At 40.3% G+C, this 20,243-nt stretch overlaps 1 long non-coding RNA gene across 3 annotated transcripts in view; it reads left to right on the plus strand.

Moving 5' to 3' along the window:
• The first annotated feature begins 1,409 nt into the window (after positions 1 to 1,409).
• The window catches only part of LOC107318789, a 48,563-nt gene continuing 29,729 nt past the window's right edge, over positions 1,410 to 20,243 (plus strand). For all 3 annotated transcript variants that reach the window (XR_004308567.1, XR_004308568.1, XR_004308569.1), the window contains exons 1-2: positions 1,410 to 1,636; positions 18,112 to 18,166. This is a non-coding gene — a long non-coding RNA (uncharacterized LOC107318789). The remainder of the gene's footprint in view (positions 1,637 to 18,111; positions 18,167 to 20,243) is intronic.

Consider the following 20,243-nt stretch of genomic DNA (forward strand, 5'->3'; position numbering starts at 1 on the left):
CTGGCACTGATTACTGTCCCAGCTAAATTCCTTTCCTAACCTGTGTGTAGGATCTGTTGCAGCCCTTTAATGCTTTGTTGGCGATTTTGAATCCCTCTGCAAATCTACCCTTGAAAAGTCTGACCAAAACAATTTGATATTCTTCATCTTATTTTCTTCATTGTGGTTTTTAAAGTGTTTGTAAAAATAGAAAAAGCACTATCCATTTCAAAAAAAGGGAAGAAAAAAAGAAAAAAGGCCCTAATGGAACTTTCCTAAAACTTTCAGTGTTTACTTAAGATAACAAAGAACCTGAGGCCACGCACAAACCAAAGCAGGCTTGTTGTTGTTTTTAACTCCTGTGTACACCAAAACTGTGGTGTGTTCAGCACAGAACACTGTTGGCATTGCAAAGCATAGCAGTTGGTGTGCAGCCCCCATCTCCTTGCTGTTCCCTGGAAGCAGAGCGCAAGTCACTTCAGAAAGGCCTTGCTTTTGAGGGATCGCTTTCATCCAATTTTGCAGATCTGTGCTAATCTGTCTGCTCTAATTAGACATGGGTTTTAATGTCAGTGATAAGTGATTTAGTGTTCATTATCTTACTTGGGAATTACTGTAGCAGCAGCCTGTTCTAGCAGGAGAAGGTGGTTTTTGCTGCAGTGACTTAATGAAAGATCTTTGAATCATCATATTATCACAGAATTATTTGAGTTGAAAGGGACCCTAAAGGCCATCTGATCCAACTGCCCTGCACTGAACAGGGACACCTACAGCTGATCAGGTGCTCAGAGCCCCATCCAGCCTGACCTGGAGTGTCTGCAGGGATGGAGCACCCACCACCTCTCTGGGCAACCTGTGTCAGTGCCTCACTGCAAAAACCTTCTTCCTTATATTGCGTCTAAATCTCTACTCTTTTAGTCTGAATCCTTTTCACCTTGTCCTGTCCAAGCAGATCCTAATAGTCTATTCCCTTCTTTCTTATAGCCCCTCCATCCTTTAGATATTGAAAAGATATCACTTACAAGGACAGCTGGGAATGCCCCACTGAGTGCTCACTGTCTGTTGTCTTTGTTAGTGGGTGAACCATCCGATTAATGCACATTTATGCAATTGTTTATTTTTTATAAGAGAAGACGCTTCAATAGAAGCGTATGGGATACTGTGTTACGTATCTGATTTCTTTTTGTGAAATATACATTTTTTTCAGAATCAGTAACAATGCCTTGTAGGATGTTTGCTTAGCTTTAGTGTGATAGGATGGGGATTTTGATAGTAAATCTTCAAAGAATCTCCATTTCTGATTCATGTAGATGGAAATCTCACTGAAACGCTCTTCTGGCATGTGAGAGCAGATGAATAATTCTTGCTTTGTTTCCTTGACTATAAAGGGAAATGATTTCTCTTAACAGTAAACGATTGCAAGAAGCTTACTCATGCCATGGTTTGAGAGCAAGTATGTGGAAAATGTACTGGTGACAGAACCGCAGCCTTGCTTTAAGTCCTGAGGTAAGGGGTTCACCTGAAAGAGTCCCTGTAATAATGGAGCGATGAACAAAAAAAGAGAGCTGGGGAAATGGATGATGCATAAATAGAAGCACAAATAATTCCAAAGGGTCTGCTGAAGATATCTGCCTTCTTTGCCCCTCTAAGCTGTAGGGTAAGGTCCAATTTTCTACTCTTTTTTATTACAATAATCAGACATGAAGGTGTCATTTCAGACTCTGAAATACACTACAGGAATTTCTTCTCATCGCCTGGTCTGGTTTCCTTTTCTGTCTCAGGATGGAATTACACAGTCCTTTCCTTCCTCTAGTTCATGACTTGGAATACACTAAAAACATATGGCTATGCATTTTTTTCCTCAAGGGGCATCAATGCTGATGCAAATGACATTAAAACAACAAGCATGTCATGTACCTGCTTAGTCCCCTCTGACCCTGTATGTCAGTACAAGCTGAGCTGAGGGGCTTCTCCCTGGAGTGACTAAAATAGCATCGAGCAGTTGAAAGCGGAGTTTCTCCCATGGTGTTCAGATTGAGGTATCTGCATATTCTGGCCTAGAGATTTCATTTTGAGAATTTGTCTCTCAAGTTAAGGGCTCTGGCTGAATGAACTGTACCATACTGCTCAATATGTACTTCTATTTTAGTGATTCACGTCTCCACCTCCCGCTGGCTGCTACAGTGTTCCCAAATGGGATTCAGCCATTCTGGTGGCATTTGCTGTTTCTCTGCTTGTTTTTGTAGATGTGTGTCCGCTCTGACTAGCCAGCTGCTGTGGGTCCAGCAGCTATTTTCTTTCTGTATGGGGAAGCTATTGCTTTGAGGTCTTTTATTTTTCACTTAAGCCAAACCATTTCCAGTGTCAGAATCAGAATCAATATACACCAGTGCAGAGTATATAAAAGTGAATTGAAATATTGCCTGTTAAATACATGAGGAGAGGCTTTTTCTTTACTCAGCAGTTCATATGTCAGCTAGGCTATGTATCCAGCCCTGGACACTGCCCAGCCCAAAAGCTGTGTGATGGGTGGAGAGGGACCCAGAGGTGAGCAAGAAGGATGGTAAAAGAAAACACAAGCTACAAAGGCAGACCGAAAGAATTTGATTTGTTTAGTCTAGAGGTTAAGCAAAGATGGCTGAGAAAATGTAAGCAAAAAGCTGCTGTTTGGAGAAAAAGAATAATCTGTTTTTTCATGTCCGCCAGGGACAGTGCAAGAAATGATGAGCTTACATGAAAGCAAGAGGAGATTAGAAGTTAGATATGGGGGGAAACTTTTCAGTTGTAGGGATAATTAGTCATTAGAATAGACTGCTTAGGGCTACAGAGGAATCACCGCCTCTCTGTAGGAACTGGCTCCACAAGCATTGCCCCGAGTGTCCCCTGAGTTGGGGGTGGAGCAGCGCCTTCCTGTCCCCATTCCTGTAAGATGATGTTTGTACTGTCTTACTCACCCCACTGCCCCGTTCACCCAAACGATCTCAGGTAAAATGAAAGATGTTTATTTGATGCCTGCTTCCACCAGCTGGTAGGAAAACAAAGATGATGTGCACTTGTGTAAGTGAAGGGAAGTTTGCTAGGGAGCTCAGCTTTAGGGCTGCCACAACTACAACATCTGCTGCGCTGTGGTGTAGCAGGAAGCGGCTCCTATTACACTTTATCAGCAAAAATTCAGCTCCCAGAATGACAGAGCAAGCTTAAAAGAAAAAACAGCTGTTGATGAGACTTGTGACTATGCGACGGGCCTCAGCAAAATAAAACTTGATGGGAAGGGAAAGCGAAGCATCTCTGCAGCTTTGAGAAAAATTTACACGGTTGCAGATTAGCAAAGGGATTCATTCAGCAGTTTACAAAAGCTGTTATTCACAGTGCTGCGCTGCACATGAGCACAGCTGTCTCAGTGACTGCGATGCAGAGCTGTCCCCAGGGCTCCCATACATGAGCTGGTGGGACTGCAGCAGTGTGCTCCTATTGCTGAGAAACAGGGTGTGCTTCCAGGTGTAGTTTATTTCTGCCAGTTTAAAGGAAATAGTGAATACGTTGAATTCTGTAATTGCAGAAAATCACCCTTCTCTTAGACTTTTTGAGTTTGGGCTAACCGTTCAGTTTGAAACAGAATGCAGCCATCGAATCAACTAAAATTATATGGTACTAAAAGAAGTCATGTTAAAAGGACCCTGATCTCTTAGACACCTTTTCAGGAGGGGCTTTAAATATTGTGATCCTTGTTTAAAAAGAAACTAAAACACTGGAATTCTTGTTACAAGCTCATTATTTGTTGTCAGTGGTATCCAAGAATGACATCAGATATTGTGTCCACCTGTTCGTTTTAGATTCCTCCTTCTGTCTTTGGTTAAAGCCTTTATGTATGACAGTCAGAATATTACCTGGATAGAAAGATACGTTTAAAAAAGCAGAGGCGTTAAACGGTATGCACACAAAAACTTCTGTTCTTAACCTCCATTGCATAAATGGGTAAGTCCTCCAAACTTGGTGAGGTGTCTGTGTGGAGCTGTTAATGAGCTGAAAAGTAAACAGGATGTGCCTCATTTCCCCTGATGAGCTTTTGAGAAGGATTCTGGAATTTGCCTTCAGGTGAAATGTCAGGGATTGTACTTTCCCTTGGGAGAGCCAATTCTAATTAAGCAACGCACAGTCCAAATCATCTCATTGTCCTGCCTTTATTGAGAAGCACTTGAATATAACTTTTGTCAATGCATTAATGATTCGATACCCACAGCTGTATGCTACCTGTGTATACATGAGCCCTGCTGAGTTATAATGGAATGAAGGGATGAGTGTAAAAGTGATGGTGTCTATGAAATCTACAAAGTGCAGTAAGCAGTGGCTCATACTCATTATGCTGTTTTTGTTTTCAATTTAGTCAAGACACAAGTAAATAAAACATGTTAATTAGTGTTTTGTAGGATTTATTCAACCCGGTGTCCTTAACGACATGCTTAATAGAGCTATTCTAACACAACACTATAGGTTGTGGAAAACCTTCCTAAACAACACAGATAAACTTTAGTTTGTGCAAGAGAAGAAATCCATTTCATTAAATGGGAGTTGTATCTGCTTAACCTGAATTTTATACCGTCTTTTTCCTAATCATTTTAGGAGGTGATGTTGTACAGAGCCATGCAGAGAAACCTCTGTAATTTTGTATGTTGGTAAATACATTTAAGGTCTATAGTGATGCAAAATCTAGATTTACTATGAAAAGGAGTTTTTTTTTGTTACTCTGGAGTTCAAGAATATCCAACATGTGGCTTTTAAATAAATTAGGAAAGTGAAGCAGAATCAACTGTGGATACACATCTAGGTTTGAATTTTTGTCTCCTTTTAACTTGAATCTATTTTGGTTGAGGTGAGCTTTTGTTACTGAAGGACTGGTTCAGTACCCATAACTGGGTGTTTATTGCCCAGTGGCCCTGACCTACTCAGAGCATATACTTTCTATAAAGCTATGAGAGAGTGGATGGTGACTGTGCTTGAACATCACCACCTTCCTTTTCAAAAAGCACTGTTGGCACTGGGGAAATTGCATGGAATAGATATCAATGTGAAATTTATTGATTCATGGGTTACCTTTTTTCCAGCTTTGGTAATATATTAGAAGATCATTTCAGAGCAAACTAAGCTGTATTTCTGAAAATGGGAATTATCTGGAACCTCAAATATTAGTATTAAAAGCTCACTACTAGAAAATAATATGTTGTTCAATCAAAAGAAGGAAGTGATTTTTGGTACTAACTGTCCAAGAAAACGCTTTCTTGATGTTAAGAAATTCCTTTTGAGAAATCTTCCTGTAATTGCATCTGGTGAGGTTGTTGAGTGATGCCCTATTTGTGCCTTTGGCAATGAGGAAATGTCCATTAGCATATAAAGCCATGGGTCACTATCTTGAAATGTAAAATGTCAAGCCAGGTCTACAGCATTCCAGCTGTTCCATGTTGTGATTGTATTTAGCAATCCAGACAGCTCTGTTGCACAGGTTGTGTGGGAATTAATGCAGAAAGTGCAGGAGCTCTGTTCCCCAAGGATCATTGTGCAAGTTTCATGCTGTCTTTAAAGCATTCCCAGAAACTGCAGCTGAGGCAGAGCAAGATGCCAGTTTGCTCAGCATGCCTCTGCTTAAGATGACTTCTTGCCATGTGTGTGCTCCAGGCTGTTTTCTGTTAATTTTCTGTTGTCAGACATATAGTAATGCCAATGAAGAACTGAATAGCCGCTTGGAGTAATGTTAACGTGATGCTGGTGTAGATGGGCATCGCAACTGTTCTGCTGGCAAGGAACCTTTCTCTTGCTTCACTTTATTTCTTAAGTCTCATTCACTTTAAGAAATAAACTGAGGTATCACTATGAGAAAGAAGCATGTTTACAGGAGAGACACTGAGGATCTGGGTCTGGGATGTGTCACTTACATGACTGAAGAGCTTCCTGTGCTGCGTGTAACATTTGGTTTCCAATACGTTTTCTTTTTAAACATGCCTAGGCATAGCAAACTCTTCCTAATCTATTTTCTTTTATACCCAGAGTACAATTTGTGTGCTCTACTGTAATTCACCATTCTGATACACTTCGATGTGAGCACTTAAAGCTGGTTTTCAGTTCAGTAACTCATGCTTCTGATGCATGGATGTTGTTAAGCACAGCTCTGAGAGAGAGTTAATTAAGCTTCATGGTGGAATACTTTATTGATTCCTCAGACTATTCACTCTGCAAAACTGCGAACAGTTGTTCGCATGATGTAGTACCATGAGGATGTTTGGTAAACATTTTTGAACAGATACCTTTTAACTTGGAAGATTTATAAGCTGTTCGTAGGCCTGAAAGTTACATTAGGGATAAAGCTAAAACACGGGGTGGCTAAGGAGATTAAAGAACCTCACTGTTTCCTTGGCTGTATTCCACATTAATGGAATATGACTAATATAGTTAAAATAAACATAGAGGAGTTATTACCACTTGGCTCAAAACAGGGCTTGCTCAGGCTTAAGGTAGTGTTGATTGCGAGAGGAAAACACATGTGCAGTGTTACATTTGTTTCCGAGAGAAAGGATTTAGCTGAGTTCAGATGAATCAGAGACGTTTGGTTTTGTTAGAGAGGAAAGAACATGATGGATATCCACCTGTCCTGTGTTGGAAACGAAGATTGAGGTGAGAGTGTGTGGGTAAATGGAAGGGTGTGAGCTGAGCCTATTGGAGGTGTAAGGGCTAATGCAGTTTCAGAGCAAAATGAGATAAAAATAAATTTCTCCCAGATCTCTTGAATGCTGGCACTTAAATTCCTGTATTTCATATCTATTCCTTCCTTATGCCACATCTCCATCAATGCACAAAGCAACAGTGAGGCGGAAGCATCTCAGTTTGTTTAGATGGTACAAAAACAACAGCAAAACTCCTTAAATAACTCTGTAGATAATCTCTCATTTGAGATTGTATTCACTGCTACAATTAAATTGTCGCTCTAACAAGCTGAGAGGTAAATTCTGGCACTATACTAAACCACAACAATTATTAATGTAATTAAGCTTAGTTATCTGTGTAGATTAGTAGAATGGTGCATTTAGTACAGCATAAGCGTGCAGCTTAATCTGTGTTGTGTAATGGCGTGTAACATAGAAAAAAATCCTTCAATTTTTTTTCCCTTGAGCAAAACAGCAGTAAGAAGAGAGGATGCCTCAAAGGTACACTTAGCAGAGTTTGAATAGAAATTGTTGATTGATAACAGAGGAAATTTAATATTCTTCTTCTCTGACCAACTTTGTAGTAAAGCCAAGCTCTTAGAAACAGTTAATTATAGTTTCAGTAAAAATATTTAGATGACAGCTGTAAGCCTTCATCATTTCTACACATATGTTACAGAACTCTTTTGTCATTTTGGTATGTGTAAAGGAAGAAGTCGAGAAGAACAAGTATGAACAGATCTGACATCCTTCAAGTTATTACCAGCACAAGCACTGGAAAGCCAAGGCAAGCCACTGCTCCTGACCCCCAGTGTTTGACAGAACACTGTGTGAATTATTGATGAATGGATTTTGTGCCTCAACACAAGCTGCACATGCCACGTAGCATCAAGTGGTCTGTGTGCAGCAGTGGTAGTTGGGATGCACTGTAGAGAAGGAAAAAAATCTCTTTTTGCCTTTCTTCTGCTTCCCATCATCAATCAAGGTTTGAAGTCTGTTTATACTTTGCTACTCTGATTGTTGGTTTTGTGTGAGCACACGTAGGCTTTTTCTTCACTCTCCAAAGGTGATGAGATTTCCCATTCTTGGTATTTGAGTCTTCATTCACCTGTTGCCATCTTGTATGGCCAGAACATTGCAGCCACACCTACTGACTCAGCTAGCTGAACTGAACCCGATGTTCTCAGCATCTTGGGGGTGTTTTAATTGATCCTGGAATCAAGCTTCACCCATCCCCTTCACAGGTAGCTCCTCAGCTGGTGCGTGCTGGTGCTCACTGTGCTGCCGGTAGGATTGGCTTCAGCCAGCATCAGCTGGCGAGGATTGCCTTCCTCCAGGCTGTCACGCTGCCTTTAACAACTGATTTTTGGCAGGGTGAGGGACTGAGCTGTGTTTTGCAGCCGCAGAAGATGCTGACATGGCTAATTCCCATCCTTTTGTGGCTGTGCAAGCATGTTGCCAAATGGCTGCAGTTCTGAAGAGCTGCAGTGTATGCAGAGGAAATGACTCTCTTCAAGCCTATGGGTTGCTGGAGGTTTTAAAGAGAATCCTGTTCCAGGGATCGTAGGCTTTTATTGAGCAGTGTTTGAAGACAGGTTCTGGTTTGGACTGAGGATTTATTGTTTTTATTTTCATGGGAAGTGTTAGTAACAGATGTTCCTTTAGGAAAATAGACCTGTCCCATCATGGCATTTTTCTTGAATTCATGTGTTTGTAATCAAGATATTTTCTGTCCCACCAAAATTACTGTTTTGGCAGTGCTCTTGTACTGTGTACTCTATTAACAGTGAAGCACTCACCAACTGTAAATGGTTTTTTGCAAGCTGAAAAGCAGGACAATGCCATCCACGTGTGCTTTGTAATGAAAGATCCTGCAGGAGGAATTGGGGGGCTTCCTGTGGAAGTGACAGTGCTTTCTCACCACGTCTTTTCACGTCAAGTATTTTGTACTCAGACTGAGAGGTGATGTTTATATGCACTCAAGCACTGATTTATTCATAGTGCGTTGAGTCATTTGTCCTTGCCTTCATATAGAGTGCAGCTTTCTGGTATTTTTATACGAAACTGAAAGAATAATTAAAAAAAAAATCTAGGGAAGTAATTTTTAACCATTCCCTCTGAACTCTGTTCCCTTGTTTTCTCCCTCAAAATTATTTTTGCATAAATATTTTGACATGGAAAGGTCTTGACAGGGCTGTTTACTTTGACAACAAATTCAAGTGTTATATAATGGATTTGTTTATGGCAGTGAATTAGGAATGTGTAGTTGTGAATATTCACAGTAGAGATGATGTTTGTCCTTTGGAGAACACCTGAATGTCTCATGTAGCTGAGTCCCACTGGAATAGCTGAGAGTTGGGGTATTCAGTACTGCAATGCACTGTTTGCAAGAGTTATTTATGGACTTGTTCAGGAGTAATATTTAATCGTGCCTTTCAAGGAGTCATTCAACCTATTTGAGAAGGAAGTTAAATATCGATTCAGGTTTTGCTAACATAAGTCAACTTTTGACTGGCTAACCTCCTGGGTAAGACAGATCAGAATACGCCTGTGTTAATGCATGGAGAACAAATGCTTGTGTGGAAATATCTAAGTGTGCAAGTCTGTTTTCTGTGGTAGGATGAAAAGAAAACAAGCAGTAGATGAGGTCTTTCATGATTGGCTCTATCTGGTCTTGAGCCAAGATCTAAGTTGACCGTTATCTAATTACGTGCCAGGAAAAGAGCTGTAACTCATTTCTCTCAAGGAGTTCAGTAAAACTTTCCCCCAAGCTGGCCTAATGGGAGGATACACCACTATTTTTTGTGTGTTTTTTGAGACTTTTTTTCTGTTTGATGCCCCTGTGTGTGCATGTGATTCATGCCTGAGGCTGCCGTGTGATTCCTTCAGCAAGGAGAGCATGAGGAAGGAAGGAAGAGAGGAGGGAGCAGGAATGTGAATATAACAGCAAACCGCAGAAACATCTCTTTGATCTCTGGGAGTAAGCAAAGAGCACTTACAGTGAAAGATTGGCAGTGGGGAAAGCTGTCCCAGTGAAATATTTGTAAGATAAACTGCAGGCCCCTCAAAAAGTGGCCTCAGTAGTCATGGTTACATAGAACCAGGATCACATTACAAAAGTATTGAACAAGTGTGTAACAACTGATTGCATGTTTTTTCTATAAACTACATTTATGCACAATATTTCACTTTCCTACTGTTTCATTAGTTACCAATGATTGCATTTAGAAAAATTCCAACTGAATTGTTGCACAACTGGAGCTGATTGGGTATATTTGTGGTCTTGGATAACTTACCTCGCAATGTATCGTAATTTGTTTTTTCCAAAGATAGATTTTGTGCGTGTGTGTCATTTATAGCAATTTTTCAGAAGAGGTCCCTCTTTCATATCTTTTAGAATCTTTGTGGTTGCAGCGTGTGAGCTGTGTCGTGTATAACAGCACATATGGTATGTTGAGACTGCTGTAATGCCAGGGCTGTGCCACAATGTATGATGTAGAAAAGGAGCGAAGGATGAGCATGTTGTTTGTTGCCAAGGAAAGTAAGTCTGAGCTCCTTCCTGAAAGCTGTAGCTTTCATGTAGGCACTTCCTGAGAGCACTAAACCATGGGATGCAGAAGTGAGCCTTATGGTGAAGCATCAGAAAAATTAAACAGGAAGGCTTCATCTGAACATTTTTCCTTCATACTTTCCTCCCTTTTTCTCATCTCATTTCTCCCCTTCTGAGAGTTCTCTCTGGCAGCCATGTGAGGAGTGTAACATTTATTTTGATTGCTGGCTTTGGGCTGAGACTGTGATCTGTTGCATGCACGCAATGCCAAGGAGCTGGAAAGGAGGTTGCCTCTTCCCTCCCCTATTGCTCTACACCAGCCTTGGCAGGCCAAGGCAGCCTGGGCAGCCTTCAGACCCAAGCCCCTCTTATGTGAGAGAAAAAGAAGGAAGCAGCAGTCTCTTGTGTGACTTCTGCAAAGATGGGGAATCAGGAGGAGTCTGGGAGCAGTGAGACAGGCTTTGTCTCTAAAATTAGCCTTTCATCTGGTTTCTTTTGTTTTACACAAAAATGGGGACTTAAGTAGTGGTACAGAGTCCGTGAAAGTTTTCATTCTTTCTTCTGTTGTCTATGCGTTGCTGCTATAGAATAAAGGAGTTTACCTGTCACAGGAATGAAAAGCCCTGAGTACTTCATAGCTCTATGCAAAATGTTGCCTTGTGGAATTACAGTACGATAATGTGGGTTGTTGCCATTACACTGTTCTTGTTCATTGACCCTTTCTATATGTGTCTCCCTCCTCCTGGAAAATGAAGTGGCTTCAGCATCAATGGGAGTTTATGCAGACTATAAGGGTCCTTTCTGTCTCTCAGTTGGACCTGCCTGGCTCTTTACCATAAGCCAGAGGAAGGTGGTGATAAGACTGTAGAATTGATAGATGGATGTTTCTAAATTTGTTTTTAGTATAGAAAACAAATCATATTACTGTTGCAGCCACAAAGTGCTTAAGTTGCTCTAGTGTAGAAAGACCGCCTAGTGTCCTGACAGTTATTACAGAGTGATGGGAACTCTTCCCATTGTGAGTGCAGAGACTTGTGCCTTTGTTCTGCCATTTTGCTCCAGAGTCAAAATTCTGACATTCAAAAACAACAATAAAAAAAGACAAAGTAATAATAATAAAATGAACCCAAACCCACCTTGTCTGTCCTGGGAAAACCACAGCATCTACTGATTTCCTTCTTTTGAGCTTCTTTGTAGCAAGGAATTGTAGCCCTGGTGCCAAGCCCTGTCCTTTACAACCAAAGATCAACTTGTTAATGTCTTTTTTTCTTTGTATAAAAGTAGTTTGGCATAGACATGATTTGCTAGAAAGCTTTCTGACTTAAAATGGAAACTTTTTCTTGTTTCTGCTGCTATCCATTCCTGATGGTGCAAATGTACATATGAGGAAATAATACACACATCAAAAAAGTGGGGGAAATGGGTTAGGGGGACTGTTAAGGAAACCTATTAGATGTCATTCAGATATAGCTGCTAGTTTTTTTTCTAGTTTAATGACTTTTTAAAAAACAATTGCTTATTAGAAAAACAACCACCACACTAAGGAGAAAGAATTAGGGCTATTTCAAGCATATTATTTCACTCTTACTTGCCAGTGGGAGACTTGGGGAGGGGGCTGGGGGGTTTACAGTGGCTAGACAGCCCATTAAATTGGTATTAAACAGTTTTCCATATGAAGGAAGTCCCCTTGTGCCAAATATCCAGGAGCAGGGGGATTGATTTCAATGCAAGTACTGCTGGGATGGGGCTAGATAAACTCTGAAAAATTAAGAGGTCGCTGAGGTCAGGGCGCAGGCTTCAGAGCCTGTCTGGCTGGCTTCCTTATGGACTCTTGGAGAGCTGGCACACCAAAGCAGCATGACGTCCTGCATAAACATTTGATCCTCCTGACCAGATTTTTCCATGGTATTAACTTTCTTAACAGGGGAGAAAAAAAAAAAAAAAACCCTCAGAAAAAGAAAAAAAAAAAAAAATGGACCAAAGCTGTTTTATATCATTTTTCACCATGCTGAGGCTCAGAAAGATTTCTGTGTTGTCCTAAATAACAGAGAAGGCGAAGGGAGAAAAAGCAGGTTGCCAAACTGCTTATATAGATTTGCAAACTTTCCTCTGGCTCCCAAAATAGCAGCACAATACAACAGAGCACTCTTCTGGAACTGCTACAGAATATGCTGCTATTGATTTTGCAGCTTGTTAATCAAATGGAGAATATAAATAATATAAACCCTACAAATGTGGAGAGAGATACAGATGAATGCTAAGGGATTGCTTTAAGACCCCAAAACAAAGCACAGTTAGAGGACTGATGAAGTCCCCATAGAAGAGATAACCCAAACAGTGCTGTGCTGAGGGGGGTGGGGGCCAAGAGAGAGCTGATGGGTTGCAAAGGCAGGTGGTACATGGTGGGGGGTGTGGACATGCCTTTGTGTTGTTTGTCTATGTGTGTTTGGGTCCACGAGCAACACGTGCAAGTTCACGGTGCGGCTGCATGTTGACCCTTGCAGAGGCCACGGACAGCAGCACATCTTATGGGACCACTGTGCACATTGCAGGCACATCATTTGCAGACCAGTACAGTGAAGGGTAGTGATGTGCTGGCTGCACTGTGTGAGGTGGGGCTGCAGCCTTGGATGGATGGGTATGTTTCACTTTCCTGGAAACTGGAGCCAGAAAGAATTACAGATTTGGCCTGTAAACTGTTATTATTAAGAACATCTCTTCTGCCTGGCTTGGCTTTTGTTCACTGAAAAGTAATCTTTCAACTTGAAAATAGTGATCTCAGTTTAGTAAAAACAGGCTGTACTGTCATAAACTTCCCTTTTATCTGCTGGAGTTTTGCATGGTTATGCCTTAATACAGACTATAGATTCTGGAAATGAGCTAATGGTGTTCCTCTACTGGGACCGACCATGAGAAAGTTCGTTAATGATCCTGTGCAGAGCTCAGTGCTAACAGAGGCAGGCATCTGTCGGTGCAGGGCTTGGATGAAGCTCTGCTCATTTCCTTGGGAATCTGCATGGTGGACCTGCTCTAGTAGATGGTGTTGTAGTAGTGGAGCTTTACTCTGAGAGAATTTGGAGCCATGAAGTAGTCAGTGAGGCAGCTTGGGTTTGTGTTGTCCATAAGTAGTCATGATGGTTTGCTAAATGTGCTGATTGTTGCGTAAAAGAGAATTCCTTTCTGATTTAAATCTGGAAACCATTTTATTGTAAATATGATTGGGTTTGCAGAGCTGTTTTGTCAAGCAGTGGTGTGCTGCCTTCTTGCCAACCTCCATATAACCTTTTTTGGAAGTCCTTGGGAGCCAGATGCTACAGCCCCATGCCTATAATGCGTCTATAGGAGCAGTTCCATTCCCATACTGCATGACAAATGGTTTGTCACATGAACATACACGTGCAAGTGGCACAGGGCTGGCTCTGTGGGTTCATTCCTTTCATGCAATCAGAATGCACTCTTGAGGTGATAGGTTCACATCCAGAAGTGTATGTGTTTTTAAGACTGGAAGAAATCTCACTGAACTTTGGGGATGTTCTTTATTGCATTTGGATAAAAAGGATGGTGCCATGTTACGTTTCCATCTGACCATTGGTGAAATCTCAGAACAAGGAAACCTCCATTGTCACAGAAGACCATTAAGTATAGCAGGTAGAGGGAGAGAAAAAAAAATGGCATGGCAATATGCAACCTGAAAAGATTTAGTATGTCGTATTATGGGCTGAAAATAACTCAGGGAGATGAGAGCCTCTATGGCGTGGGGTATGTGGGGAGAAATAGAGCTTAGGAAGAAAGCAGTGGAGGCCACAGAAATGGCTGTAGTCCATTTTTATTTTAACCGCTCACAGGAAGGTGATGAGTCACCCCTTCCAGAGCTCTTTGATTTATTAGTGAGGTGAGTTTCCTGCTACGGAAATTAGAGCCAGAACTACTGCCAAAAAGGGAGGAAGAGTGTGCACAGACATCTCTGTAAGCTCTGCTAAAGGAGGAGGCAGTCCCTTTGGCTGGGGAGAGGAACATAGCAGAGAGACAGAAGTTAGAGCAAAAGATATGTTAGCCCTCAGAAAAGTGAAAAATATAAAAATGTTGTCAATTTCAGATGCAAAAATGTACTTGAGTGAATGAAAAATTCTGACTTTTATTTTTATGGATTGGTGAGTGCAGAAAATTTCAGTCTTGAAGCTATAACACGCCGGTAGGTCACTGGGAGGTCATCTGTCCAATAAGTCACTGAGCTATGTTAATTTATTCCACACTGGGCTTAAAGCCTACAATGAGGTGAAACAGAACTTTATGGAAAGTTCTCTTCTGAAGTAACACTCAGATTTTTCAGGTCCTGTCATTTGCCTGATCCTTCCAGATCTGACCAGCAGCCCTGACAGAGAGCTTGGGAATCTTCTGGTAATAAGATGTGGAAATGCATAATGTTATTATGTTGGAACGGGCTGCCCAGGGAAGTGCTGTATTCACTGTCCCTGGAGGTGCTGAACAAACATGTAGATGTGGTACTTAAGCACATGGTCTAGTGAGTAGATGTTTGGACTGGATGGTCTTTTCCATGGCACTGAGCACTAGCAGGAAACAGGATAAAGCTCTGTTTAAAACACTGGAGTAATTATGTATTGTAAATAACTTTGAAAATGGAGTCCGTGTTCATTCCCCCACCTTGTCAAGTGTCTTTTCCAGCTGTGGAAACTCACAACACCTGAAGCTGGTGATCACAGAAAACCAACAGCTGGTTAAACGTTTGTTGAGGCTTGACTGGGTTTCAATCTGGTGCTGTGTGTTCCCGTATTGTGGTTTCCACTCAGGGCACTGCAGATCAGACCATGTTAGTGGCCAAGCACTATTCATACTCATTAGCTTAGCTGAAACATTGACTGTTATCATATTAATATTTATTATGTGTATTTGTGTTATAGCGTTTTTTTTGTTTGTTTGTTTTTGTGCTTTTTTAATTTCTTTTACCTTTTTAATAACTCCTGAATTTCTTGCTAGCCTTAGTTTGAAACAAAGTTAATTATTTCAACTTCCTACAATGATTATTCAGCATTGAGTAAACAACCTTGGCAATACATTTGCTCACATTCCTCTGTAGTAACACTCTGTCCCTATTTTATCGTTTATGGAATTGCTTTCTAATCCATTTCATGGGTCTTTTTTTAAATAGCTTTCTTATATAACAGATAATAGATGATAACATTTGTCGTTAAAATGAAAGTAAAAACCAATTAAATCTGCCTTATTGTACTTACAAAAGATTGATGTGTGTAAAGTCTAACAGCTTATTTGGGGATTTTAATCTAAGGGCGCCCTGCAATAACATTTTGTTGTGTTCTGGGAACCAGCTGTAATAGAGAAGCCACTGCCTGAAGAGATGCTGAGCTAAATTAAAGTATTGTGTGCCGGTATTCTAGCATCTGCTTCATACATTAATCTCCAGAACATGCTTGAAAATGCCCTAAAGTAGCAGCCATTTCTTTGTTTAAGTTTGAAAGCTTTTTGTATCTGTTCTCATTAATACTGCCATGCTGAAGATTCACAGTTCAGTGAATGAACTGAACAGAAACTTCTGCAAAGCAAACCAAGAACAGACTACAGTTCTCCCATTTCTCTCTCCATTTTATTTTTGCTTTTTGAAAGGTTTAACTTCAAGCTCTAAGGACCTTGGTTTTACTATGCTTGTTTCAACACGTGCTCCCTGCTAAGAGGAATTGAACTAGTCAAAATTAAACGAATACTGCAAAGATTTAAATACTATAATGTCAGAATGATTAAGGATCTCTTGACCTGCCTTAGTCTTTCTCATGAATTATATTTGTGTGTATAGGACTATAAGTGGAAACTTACTCTGGAAGATGCATTCTGAAAATGCTTCATCTTTATTGTAAGGTCTCGTTTTTCTCCTCCTTTTATAAGATTTTTCATTCACTCAGCCCAGGATGGGAAACAATGCCATGTGATTTACAATTGTGTATGACATAAAGAGTTGAAGCTGTAAGAGCAGCAAGTAGTAAACAAACAGACTGTAGGCAATAATACATTTGAATACAGTATTTTTATGCATGAATAATCCATGAGTTTATTAAAAAAAAGCAGTCTGTTTATAGATAATGTAGGAATAGAAGAAATCTTTTATTCACCAAATAATTTACCATCTCCAGCTTCAAAAATAATTTCATGAAATAAAATGAATAATAAGAAGAAATAGCTGTGACGTACGCACTTGCCAAACTCAGCAGTGCTATATCAGAAAATAAAATGTGCATTCATTAGGAGCAGGGCTGCAAAAAGAATGTGCATCTCTGAGGGTGCTGCCCAAGCTGCTACTCTGTGCCATATACCCATGTTGCAGGTGAACAAACACTCCTGAGCACCCTCCTGCATCTGCAGCAGGGCTGGTTGGGAAGGTGATTGCTTCTAGCTGTTTGTTCCATCTTCTACTGGGGCATTATTCCCATTTTAGAGCTGGGAAAATGCTATTTAAATTGCTGTTGGAGGTTGTGTACATGTCACTGTCTCTGCCCCAGTGAGTAAGTTTTGTCACACCAAGTAAATCCTCTATAAGAGAAAAGGGAGGGATGTGTGCATCCCAAAGCATGGAGATCCTCTTTGAGCCTCCAGGCAATCAGGCCAGAGAAGGCCTTCTGCTACACAGGAAAGACCAACATCTACTTGCAAATCCGAGCTGAAAGAATACCTATCCTTCAGAAGTTATAGCTATGACATTTTGGAGCATTTCTCTTCAATGTTTTCCTCAGCTAGAGGTATTTATTGAATTTGAACCAAATTATATACATAGATTTTTGGCTGATTTGAAAATGATTTTTATAGCTGGGAAGTTCATTTCCTTTTCCAAACCAAAAAACGTCCTTCAACTCCATTCCCATCTGAGCTCTTTTCTGCTTCTGATTCAAACTTTTATGGTTTGTAACACACCCTATATGACTCTCATTTCAGTTCTCACATACTTTAAAACTGTTCTTTGGAAAAGGGGCTCTGTCAGGATTAATTAATATCTTATGGTGCTTTCAGTAGGAAAAATCATTCATTGGTGTTAGGCAGAAATAGTGAAAGCTAGTTTTAAATTACTTACAAAGGCAACAATTTGAAATGACAAGTCAGAAAATAATTGTGAAGAGGAAATAACAAAGGGATTAGGAGAGTGTGGTAGTGCTTCAGCCTGATGCTCCTAAGATGTATTTAATTAGGAGCCAATAAAGTCGGGTTTAAATGTACATAAAGCAAACACAGTAGAAACTTGTGAATTTGCACTCTAATAATTTGCAGATTTTATAATTCATGGAGGGGGAAAAAAAAAAGCTGCCTTTTGCCTTGCAGCAGTAGTTTAAACCAGAGGCAATAGTGGACTGGCCTACCTTTAACACTGAGTTTCTCTTTTAAGTATACCAGATGACAGTGGCTAGTGCATACAACTACTATAAGGGACTGACCTCTGAATCATATGGATAAAAATGTAGTCCTACTGACAGTCCTTTGTCTGTATTCCTGCTCTTTCAGGTAGCACCCAGTGTAACTCTAAGCTTTTCACAGATTTAGAGGTAAAGGAACTGAGGATAAACTTTGAGGTTAATGTGAACTTTTCTAAGTTGAACCCCTATGGATCACTTCCTGTCCCATTATTAGTAGTTGTGCATATTCAAAATAAGTCTGATTTCCTGGCCTGCTCTCGCTTGAGCAATATATCTAGATCATGTTCAGTGTTACAGTCTTATTCTCTCTTCCTTTAGGTTTATTTACATAGAAGATGAATGAAATTTGACAGTACTATGTGACACTAAAATTAATATTTGATAATCGTTTTTCAGGCACTTCCAACCTGTTGCTTTCATGCTATGATCAATATTTTCTGCTTTTTTTCTGTTTATCCAGCTGTACATGAAAATCTGGAGTGAGAATTATTGAGCCAAATTTCATCATCTGCCAGGTAATTACAGCCCTCGTAATCTTCAGCTGGGAGTACCAATGTAGTAGAGCCATGGGCAGAGTAGGACCCATCCATATTTTTTCTTCTCTGGTGTATTTGTTTAACCAAACATGCTTATCAGCAGCTTTCATTTTGAAGCTAGAAGGCCCGTAGCAAGGTGAAGAAGCTGGCATTTGCATTGAGATTCCAATTAAGTTGAAATTAGCATGAACCTCTGTTTAGTAGCTGATGTTTAATGTATGACAGATGAAATCGTACTTTGATAAACGGACTCCAAGGATTGTTATGACATTTCTCGTCTGCATCCTACAACGTGATTAGACTACCATAGTGCTGTGTGATTAATAGAGTGAGTTCTATCTGCACTGAACCTTTCTGGCACAGGGAATCTCTTAGAAACAGTGTACCTTAGAAATGCTTGCATTGCATCCTATTGTCAAAATCCAGCCAACCAAAAATGAGGTATATGAGCCATGCCATGTGTTGCAAAAGTTGGCCAACTCTAGATCCTTCATTTAAAAAAAAAAAAAAAAAAAAAAAAAAAGAAAAAAAAAAAAAGAAAGAAAAAGTTTTCAGTATCTTTTTTATTTTTTTATTTGAGGAAAAAATGTTGCTACATTTCCATTACATCTATGCACTGAGTCTCTCGCAAGAAATCAATACAACCTGGTGATTTAAATGCTTCTCTTTTTGATGGTCTGTGTTTCTAAAACATATCTCATGTCAGACATTTGCCAAGGCCCATTTAAGCAGAAATTGGCTTGCTTGTGTAGTAGGAACATTTTCCCCCAGAACAAAAGGGATCGGTTCATCTTGTCAAGAAGTTTTGTTGTTACTTCGGGTGCAAATGGTGCTGTTTCTCTTCACCACCTTGGTTTTCTCATTCTTCCCATCACTTGCAGGGAAGTCTGCTCAGGGAGCAGCAGATTAGGCGATGCAGAGAGGCCCTGAGAAAGGCCTTAACAGCACAAGCCAAGCATTAGGGAAGGGACTGTGTCATTCTCTGACAGGGAAGATTCATTTTATTTAACTGCCAAACCATGTGGTGAATAGCATTGAAACTAGAAGCAACGGTCTTTCACAGCTTGGCGCAGGTGGAGCTTCCCCATCCCATGATGCTTGAGCCATGGGCATCCAGCCTTCCCCTCCTGCTTGGGGGCAGGCCACGTAGGCAGCAATTTTCCAGTCCTGGAGCTACCTTTGGGCTTTAATTTTAAAGCGTGGCTGACAAGGTGATTTATCTTTCATGCATTTTTTACTTCTGTAGTTGTTCAGCCAATTTTTTCTTTATTGCAAGTTATAATTTAATTTGTGTATCTCTGGAAAAAAAAAGTTTTGATTTTCTCATAGTAGTCACAATGTTTTTTCAGTCTATTTTTAACCATTTTAAAGTTGTATTTCCTCACTGGTAAATACCAGTTATTTAAGATTTATGGGTTTTGTTCTTTTGCATGTAACTCTTTCCCGAAGGATAAAACTTGAAATAAATTACTTCATATTGTGTTACTCATTACATGTATTTGTGGGTCTGATTCCCTGATGCTGATTTTTCAAATGTTAGTAATTAAAATGGCAGAAGCATTTTTAACACCAAAGATTGAAAGGCTGTTGGTGGGCACTCAGGTTTAGATGCAGGTTTGGCAGGTGAAATTTAAAGTTAGAATGGCTGATTCGATATTCTTTGATAATTTTAACTTCACTGAACTTCCAGGTGTGCTTCAAAAGAAAAATGGATTATAGAGAAGTTGGCCACAAATTATTGGCACGTTTCTCTAAAACGGCAATATGTCAGATCAGAGATGAGATGGCTGATGTCAAATCCTGCTCACCCCTTTTCCATGACCGTAAGCTGAGTGCTGTTACACAGTTCATTGTAGCAGCTGAAATGACTCTTCCTGCTATCATCTGGTGTATTTGGACTTTGTCTGCACTCACTCTGAAGCCCATTCCTTATGATGATTGAACATCTTCCATCAGACGGCCCTGAAGCTCACTCCCATTCTGAATGTCCCTCCCTGCTTCTCTGACGCTGTTACCTTGTGAGTGATTTCTCACAAGGTCTTTGTGAAGACTCGTA

Source organism: Coturnix japonica, chromosome 10, assembly GCF_001577835.2.
Source record: "Coturnix japonica isolate 7356 chromosome 10, Coturnix japonica 2.1, whole genome shotgun sequence".
In the NCBI taxonomy this organism is placed as follows: Eukaryota; Metazoa; Chordata; class Aves; order Galliformes; family Phasianidae; genus Coturnix; species Coturnix japonica.